The sequence below is a fragment of the Hakea prostrata genome, chromosome 7 (genome assembly GCF_041222555.1).
Source record: "Hakea prostrata isolate BN-2017 chromosome 7, UWA_Hpros_2, whole genome shotgun sequence".
In the NCBI taxonomy this organism is placed as follows: domain Eukaryota; kingdom Viridiplantae; phylum Streptophyta; class Magnoliopsida; order Proteales; family Proteaceae; genus Hakea; species Hakea prostrata.
In genome coordinates, this window is record NC_142606.1 from 2,596,981 (window position 1) to 2,606,747 (window position 9,767).

Sequence of the window (9,767 nt, forward strand, 5' to 3'; positions counted from 1 at the left end):
TAAATGTTCTATTATTTTTTATGTGTAGGCTCTATATGATTTGTGGCTGTAAAGTCGTCAGTGCTCCCTGATCGTGGTTAAACAATCATACGTGGAATAGATTAGGCTTTTCCAGCTAAGGAGTATTTTGCACAATTGGTCACCCTTAGTACATAATTAAAGATAAATGATTCAACGGTTCAATCATACGTTGAATAATGTTGTGAAGTCACAGTGGGGCCCACAAAATGCCCACATGGGGACATTGTGTTCACGATTTCTGTGGAAATGAGGTTTAATGCTGCCCTTCTCCAATTCTTTGTACTAAACTTTAAATGATAGAGATCGTGATGAAGATATGTAAAAAGAGGAGTGTAGATACACTTGACCACGCTTTGAGCGGAACCTTCAATAAAATCACAGTTCCACCATGTGAATTGTCCATTTTGATGTTTGGGATTAAATTTTATGTCCATTGGAGTTGGAATTTGCAAATGAGGAAAATAAAAAGAAAAAGTAAATTATAGAAAATGACAAATAAAAGAGGGCAAAGCCCCTCCATTTGCAAAACACTTGATGTCAGTAGATGTAAAGATTCAGAGCAATGAGAGGGCGTCTGTTTTAACTTTCGTAATATGGCATATTCATTAATCTACTTTCAAGTTTGCATTCGTATCCATTGGTGGATATTTGAATTCATTTGATTACTAATAGAATGTGGATATGTTTATGAAAATTATTATTTGATTGCCTAATATTTTCGGATTTGTTATTTTTGTTGGATTTATTTTCTTATTACAAATTTCTATTTAACACGTGTGAACATCCCTTCAAAGATTTTTGTTCTTTATTAAAATAAATACAATAAATAAATAAATAATGAAAAACTGTTTTAAGAAAAAAAAAAAAAAAAACTAAAAAGAGTAGAAAAAATCACTACATTCTTAAATGTCAAAGCTAACCTTCCAAGGAAAGGAGCCAACTTGTCTTTTGTGCCCGATTTCGTGTGTAGGAAGAGGCGTATTAGTGGAAATACAAACTAATATAAAATAAATATAAATTATATATTTTACAGTAATATTGTTTCTTTTCTTTTTTTGTCATCATCAAATCAGTCATAGCGATTGGGGTCCTAAAGCCTGGCAAGAAGAAAGGTGTAGTGGCCTAGTGGGGATGAAAATTCTATATGAAAAAGAGGATGCAATAGTGGCGTCTTTGCACCACTGCAAGGCAAAGTTCAAACTTCAAACCCCTGAGAATTTTATCATGTCAATTTCTTTGTAGGCAATAGATTATTCATTTTCCTCTGGATGAAGGGCACATGTTCATCAGTTACATCTAAAGAGATTACTAAATTAAATTAAAATAAAATAAAAAAATATTTTTTATCCTCTAAATCTTACATCAACTTTTAAATGTGAGTGATGGACATATATCATTCATCTAAAAAGACATACAAGAAATGTACCTACCAAAAATCCTTAGAACCCATGACCCGGTCGAATTTACTAGTTAGAGTTAAAACTGCCACAACTTGGTGGAAGTACATCCACCGACAATAATGTTACGTACCGTAACGTGCATACAATTTCGGGCAGGAAGGGAGTGGTCCCTTGTTTCTGGGCTACCATTTGAGTATTTGAGTGGCTTGGCGCGAGCAAAACTAACTGCAACGTGAAACAAGAGACGTGAGGAAGGAAAAATTGGGTCTTTGATATTGATGATGAAAGGACGCGCTGAGCTTTAACCTAATTTCCCATTTTTTTCAACCCAGATTTCTTCTGTTTTTCATTCGTGCTCTTCTTGATCTCGTCCACCATGTTCTGCAATTAAACAATCGATGGGAAGTCCTTTTCAACTATTCAATTGGAGACTTGTTAGCATCTCTTGTTTCCCAATTTAGGACAGTGATAAGGACGGATTTGCTAGCTGTGGCTCTTGTTCTGGTCTCGATCTAATTCTAGGGCAAGCTAAATGGAATTTTCTCGTACACTCACATTTGACGGTTTACTCGATCTAATGTTTCATCTTCGCTCGATCTCATTCGCTTCTTCCGAAGGTACTTCAATTCTTTCTTTGCTTTGAGGTTCTTTTTGGTGCTTTCTCTATTGAAATTAAATTGTGTTACAAGTTTGATTATATCACCTATAGTTATTTCGGCCTTTTGCTTTTGTTTTTCTGGTTAAGTTATTTGTGATTCTTCGCTTTTATGTTCGGTACGATGATGATATGCTTCGTGTTGTTTATTGCTTCTTGGTTTTTGTATCTCTGTAATCAGTGTGTTATTTTGGATGTTCTAAAATGTTTGGTACTGATCAAATACGCCGACGAACATGATGGCCTGTTGAAATATGCGGTTGAATTAAATGTTTTTGAGTTTTGGAAGGCGACCATCATGCAGAACTGAAGGTATAGCAACATTAACTTGAAATTGTGCACAACGTGTCAGGTTCTTATTACCAAAAAACGTGTCAGGTTCTGGGATCGATGTTATGCATCCGGTGGGATTTAATGCGAAAGCGTTTTAGGGTTTGACAATGTCACGACGTGAATGTTACAATGTCACTGTATGAGGTTATTCGACTGAGATTTCGCTCGTCTTGGAGTTGTTTTTGAAAGTTTCCTCAATTTGATGAATTCTGAGTCTTATGTCCTGTTCCGTGCAGTAGGTTGAAGACAAACTTCTAAGGTTGTCAAAACACCTCATTTGTATTCCCTAAATGCCCTTTCCTTTCTCCATTACTTCTGTTTAGTATTATATCAATTATGCTTCCTTGTCTGTCCCAAAACAGTAAATTGTAGTCCCCATAGCTAACAGCCCTCTGAAATTTCTGGTATATGATGAGATCACGCTGGTAATTAGCTTTGAGCTTATCTACTGATCGAGTGGGTAAGCTTATCTTAATTAGTTTTTGGAACTCCATGAGTGTTGTAGATAATATTTAGACATTTGTCCATAGTTACTATAGCTTCCTATAACTGTGGAGTCAGAAAATGATCTTTATCGTGAACCACAATGGATCTTTAAATCTAAAACACCCCACAGTTTATCTTTTTTCTTCTGTAGGCATTACTACTGCCATTTTTGGACAATCTGCTTCACTCTTGTTCACGTTCTGCCCCATCTTTCCTGCTTGAAACAATCACTGGTCGACTGATCCCACTATGTAAGTGACTCTGTTCCCCCTGCATAGAATGTATTTGGTGAGTTCTCTCAAACTCTTCCACACTAACCACACAATTTGAATGGAACTGGCGAAGTTTGCTGAGAATCCCATCCTGTCCATGTTCATCCTAAGCAAACCTTGTTCTATCTCCCAAGTCTTTAATTCTAGGACAGAATTCTTGGTGATCCCTGTCTCTGATAATCTGGAGGATCATAGGATGAGCAAGACACGAATGAAAAATGGGGAATGGTTACAAACAATCATTTGAAACCTCCTTGGTTACAAACAGACTGACCCATTTATAAAGTATTTTGATAACTCTAAATGTGTTGTTTAAGTAATATCCATCTCATTCACCCAATTGTCATTTCAGTTTCTTGATAATGGTTCTGGGGATGTTTCAGTAGTGGCCTTTTTATTTCATAATGTAAATTTTTCCTGGAGCTGTTTTTCAGTTGATTGGATTTAATCCTTCAGTCGTACTGTATTGCAGCTTCATTGTATCCTTTTCATTCCATGCTGTCAAAACTGAAAACAATTGCAAAAGGCTACTAGACTCCCTTTCAACAATGGAGACTCTATTACTGATCATTCATCATGGTATAGTGTGAGGAAGAAATTTACTGTGCTGTCGAGATAAATGATCTATATGGTTGCATGCAGAACTGCTGTATCTTATTTACATTGCAATATCCTACTTTAGCTTTTTGCTCTATCAGTTTTGGACTTGTTGCAATTTGTAGCTGAGTAATATTTAGGGAAGGCTTATAGTGAAACTGCTGTAATGGATATTGCTCAAGTTCCAGGAGAAATACGTACATGCATAGAATAAAATTCCCTCGAAACTTGCAAAATTTTCACCGAAATTTTCCATTTTGGGAACCTCGAAATGAAAAACTAGGGGATCAAAAAAATCCTAAGTTTCAATTGAAACCGTTGAAACCTCGAAACCTGGTTCAACCAAGCTAGACCAGCTGGTTCATGAGAAGAAAAAAAATTTCCAAATTTTGTGGGAAACATGGGAAATCCCGTGGAAACCTGAGAAATCTCGTGGAAACCTAAGACTTTTTCCTGCAAGTTTCGTAGCTTTTCCATATTTTCAATTTTTTTTGTTTTTTCATGTTTCCCCAAATACCCCTCCATCAGAACTTCCCTATCCAAATTGCGTATTCCCTCGACCTGGTTATCTTAGGCATGTTGATGACCAGACTTATAAAATTATAGTTGTCAATTACCTTGACAACCATAGGCATAAAATGTCATGGGATGTAAATGTTAGTTGGTTGGAGAAGAGGATGTTACAGACATAGTACCACTTGGCTCACAGGATGGATCCACCAAGGCACTCCTCTTGGCACTGAGTTGTACTTTCCTTTTACTGCTAGTTACTTTGTACTTGATGTTTTGAAGTTAGAAATTATATATTGAATGTTATGTACTTAAGTAGATAAGTTTATAATGTACTTCTCGAACGACTCTACATTTATATTATGTACATTAAATGAGATATCTACATTGATTTTTTAACAAAATACAGCCAATGTGTTATTTATACTCTAATTAACTTAAATGAGAGTGAGAGAGTCCCACCCTAAAATACTTCCTAAAACCTGTCGAATCACAAAAAAGTCCTAAGTTTCCTCAAAATTTCCCAGTTTCCCACCTAGGTTTCCCATTTTCATTTAGTCGAAACTTGAGTTTCCCTCGAATTTTTTCTATGCGTACATGCTTGTGAATCATGTCTTACTCTTTATTGTAACTTTTTTTGGGTGCATTTATACCTATTACTTGTTAATGAACAAGAACCAAGTTGTTGACTTAATATTCTTCTATCTGTAAGTTGCCATACATATAATTATGTAGTTTCTCAAAGGAATTTGTATCCATTTTTATCCTAAATAGTGATTTGGTCAAAAACCTTCTCTTTTTCCTTTGCCCCAGTCTTCTTTCCTCATTTTTTCTACATATACTTTTGGGAAGTAAAGTGCTTTTGTCTGTGTACATGACAAAATTGTTTGCATATACAGCTCCTTTCTTTCAAGAGATCTCAGAGAAAATACATTTGTTGCAAAAGTTTGTTTGTCGTAAACATTGTGGATATACCTGAAGCTCATATCATAATGAAGCATCATGGCTGGTATGCATGATCTTTCTTTTAGATATTAAATATTATTACATCTTTTGTGATTCTTAGGCTGTTAAATGTGATGTTAGTCTTGAAATTGAACTTGGCATCTTATTTCATGTGCTATTGTAAGTAGAATTATTCCACCAATGTCCTGTCTTGATTCCTTGACTTATGTACATACTAACGCCTGGATGGATTTCTCTTTCCAAACACTCATGATGGCATGGTATTATTGAGTTAATCATGACCTTACAGCTAGGAGTTGTTAATGCAAAACAATATGAATATTCACCAGTGACCTTGGCAGGCTGTCACTAATTGATCATGTGGGATATTATGGTTAAAATTCTTCCTTTCAGATACGCAGCTTTTAGAGAAACTTTATTTTAAGTAATGATTACCAAAATTTATCTACCCATACTCCACACTACAGGACTGGAATTACCAAAATATAGCTGCACATACTCCACACTGTAGTACTGGTAGTAGTTTGAACTTCTAATTTTGGACTCAGGATTGTGGAGTGAAGATGTAGTCCTAGAAAGGACTAAGGGCCAGTTGAATAGGATCCCAGAGAACCAACTTGACTTGGGCAGAATTAGAGTAAGAGTTTTGAATTTTCAAAAATTAGGATTTGGGATTTCTGTTAAGATGATGTGGTTTGGATTTGGATCAAATGTAGGAAGGGAAAAGGGGAGTTTGATCCACATTATGGACAATTCTGATGGTGAACTCAAGGTCTTGGAGGATCTGAGAATTTAATGGATAAATGGGGGTTGAGTACTTGATTGTATTAGGTCTTGCTGGTTAATATTTGAAAAGACTCTGATGGTGGGGTACGGCTGTAATGGAGTGTGATTTATCGGGGTTTTTGAGAAATCAATCTCCAAGAAGGGGAGATCAGTTCTGTGGTTTTTATAGTATGATGGGCAAGGTTTAAAGTATCCCACGAAACTATACGATACTTGCCGATATGTTTCCATATTTGACCCAACCGATACGATACATCTCGATACGTCCCTCCATTGAATTACAGTAAAATACATTAGCCAGAGCGATACAATACTTGATACATGATGATATGTCTCTTAAAATCACTTGACCGATACGATACTCGATACCGATACTTTAAACCTTGATGATGGGTATGGTTGTGATGAAGGCTAGGCTTATGGAAGGGATGATGTGGTTGAGTTTGATGAAGATAGAACAGCTGGATTTGCTTGACATGATTCTTCTCAATTTGCTTAGTGGTGTTTTGGAACGTTAGTTGAAAAGTTTCACAGAAATATTAAATTGTACTTGGTGTAGTTGCAGTCTATTAATGGCAGTGGCTTGAGTCTGCAACCTAGTTGAAGGGAAAGCTTTAGTTAAAACTCTTAGAACTCCCACTGTCAAGGAGTTGACTCCAACCTATCCCGCCATAGTTTGGATCACACAGCTGCATATCTCACACAATGGAGTAGAAGAAAGTAGCATTGCTAAAGCAATAAAGTTGAAAACCCCTGTTGTCTATTACTGCCCACAATGGGTCTGTATATAGGGTATTCCTTAGTTCCTAGTCCTAGTCCTAATTACAATAGTAAAGATAAATTAAAAGAAAGAAACATAATACTGCCTCCCTTGAGAAATCATGGACGGGGATGGTTCCTGATCAAAATCTACTGATGGTTTTGTGTTAGTCACATGGTAACCTGAACTGAACCAGAATTGGATCAATTGTATCATGGCTTACACTGAAAATTGGTTTAATCGAACCAACTAAAGAACTTAACAAAAAGAAGTATACGGCTGTGTTTATTGCCTATCAGATTTTGAGGTAGGTTTTTTGCCACCATGGCATACAAAGCTTATGAAAGTAAATGAAAAGCCAAATTGGCAGCGAGTCAGTTGAAAGCTAGAATACAAGTCCATTCCATGGAGGGGGATGATCAAGTACCCGAGAGAGACAGGGGTGGGGGGAATGGTTGAGATTGCTGGCCAAATTTGATGTGGCTCAGTCAGGCACAAGGTTGGTTGCCTACCTTTGCACAACCAAATTTGTTCCTTTTTATATGGGAGCAATTAGACTACAAAAAGGTGATATACTTGTGCAGTGAAAAGTGAAGTTTCCTTTTGAACTTTTGACTAATGATAGTCATATGCATGAGAGATCAATTTTCCTTTTGAACTATGATTTATTGTGTATTCTATTTATCTATTGTTTCGTGAAGCCTCTTTTTGAAAGCATGTTACTTTGGTTACATTCCCGAGTTTGTTAACTGTTTATTCATTATTGTCATAATGCAGTCCTTAGATGGTCTGATATGGTGGGCTTTCATAGATAAAATAATAGAAGAATTGGAGAAAGGGGAAGGGAAATTGCATTAGAAGAATGAAGGGGTGGTGTGTGGAGAACGTTGCACACACACACACCCAGAGACCATGCACACAAAGTTTTCACAAACATAAATCAAAGCATGTTTTCCAATCTGAAAATTTCATGCTAATGCAAAATGTAAACTACTTAGAAGATGAAAATCCAACTAACAAAGAAACTAGTAAATTAAGAACCAAAATTTAACAAGGAAATAATCTCCCAAGCCAAAATTTAACAAGGAAATAATCTCCCAAGTATCCTAAAAACCAACTCAAACTCTTAACTTTTGCAAATGTATCGCACTTTCTAAAATTGACATAATGATATTATTAGCAAAGTAAATAAAGTGGGATACATTTGGACATGTGATATCTGCTGAAGGTATTCTACTAGACCCGTGACTCTAATTGGACCCAGTTCATCTTGGTCTGGAAACATGGTTGGGTTTGGGTTGGTCCATGGTTGTGTTTCTACATCATGTCGATTTCTCAAATGAGGGGTTTGACTTGGTTTTTCTCCCAAGCTTTGGATTACATTGCTACGTTATTTTCAGGATTAGTGTCCATTCTTTATTATCTATTTATATGCACCATGAAACATTGTCACCTATTGAAATTGTTATAACAAACACCACAGAATAGCGAATCGAAAAAGAAACAAAAATGAAAACACACCGAGATTTAACATGGTTCACACACTAATATGGTATTCTACGTCCACGAGCGAAGAATAAAAGTTTTATCACTATGTAAAAGAAGAACAAAATGAGATCTTAAGAACTCTCACCCAAAACCTAATCAAAAATTTCAAATCTCTCAATAATGTGGTAGGCGATCATAAAATACTATATATATATATATATATATATATATATATATATATATATAGATTTCATTCGGGTCATATCAAGTCCTCTGTTTCCACCACAGATCTTTGCAAATGGGTCATTGGGGTCACCCACCATAATATGTTGGTGCAGGTCAATCTTTCAAATCAGGTACAAGAATTCAACTCAAAATATAACAAAAATCATCATTGATAGGTGAAATCCCCCCCCCCTCAAAAAAAAAATTTGTATTACAACCTCAGACTCATCCAACTATTCTATTCAGGCTGCGGTCAAAACTTGTCTTTGAAGTTGTTTCTCACTTTACAATTCGTATCTCTGCATAATTGTAAGTAGTTCCCTTTTTTTTTTGTGGGGTCAGAAATAATTGTAAATGGTTGAAGCAGAGTGTCATGAGAACATCCTTTCAGCAGGAACTTCCAGTGAGCATGGTTCCAGCAAGGTTGGCCAAAAGCTGAGACAAAAGATTTGTGCCACATGCTGTTGGCGAGGCTCTCTCATATTCGGTTCATTTCTCAAGAAAGCTGTGTGAGGAGATCAATGCTCTTGGTGAGTTCCACAACATACCCAAACGCTCTTTTTTTTCATCTTTTGGTAGAGCAGGGGATGTTGATTAATCCATAATCATTTCTCTTTCTCTAGCTCTTCTGAGCCTTGTTCCCATTTGGGAGGGGTTATCGAATATTTTCAATCACTGAGAGTTTTCACATGATTCGGAAACATATTTATTTGGCCCAATAGGAAACTGTTGTTGCATTGAAGATACGAGATTTGGTCGAATTTTTGAATTTTTGAATTTTGTTAATCTGTTTGATTACATAGTTTCTCCCTGTTAACTTCTGTTCCATGTTTTGAGAATGCACTTTGAAGTGTGTTACTGCAAGTACACTATTAAATGGTTTAATGGAAGCTAAGGCTGAAGATCCAACTGTTACTGATGTTCATATATTGCAGAAGTTGTTCAAGTATGGTGTCAATACTTTTTGAAGTCTATGGAGCTCAGTGAGTTCGCACCATGCGAGGAACCATTTAGCATGCATTCTCGGTGGAAGCCAAGCTTGTTTTTTACCTGGCCAACCTAAGTGACGTCAACGAGCAGCTGACATGATATATCCAGAGTAGTTAACTCTCTATCGTTGCTGTAATGATATTTTCTTCTTGTTCCCTTCCTTTTTCGCCTTCCTGTTCTTTACATTAGAGGCATTGGCATTTTGCACCAAGTAAAGCATAGGCAAATTGAATTTCAGGATGCGTGACACTGAGAGCAAATATGTGAGAAAACTGCGG

General features: G+C 36.3%; 1 long non-coding RNA gene across 4 annotated transcripts; it reads left to right on the forward strand.

Annotated features, from left to right (window-relative positions):
* Positions 1-1,616: 1,616 nt before the first annotated feature.
* Positions 1,617-9,571, forward strand: LOC149008948 (uncharacterized). Of its 4 annotated transcripts, none has more exons than XR_016174295.1 (4): positions 1,617-3,746; positions 5,174-5,283; positions 8,842-9,029; positions 9,435-9,571. It is a non-coding gene; the product is annotated as an uncharacterized LOC149008948 (long non-coding RNA). The 4 variants fall into 4 exon arrangements; XR_016174296.1 differs by having other exon boundaries at positions 1,617-3,146; positions 3,640-5,283; XR_016174293.1 differs by having other exon boundaries at positions 1,617-5,283.
* Positions 9,572-9,767: the final 196 nt, after the last annotated feature.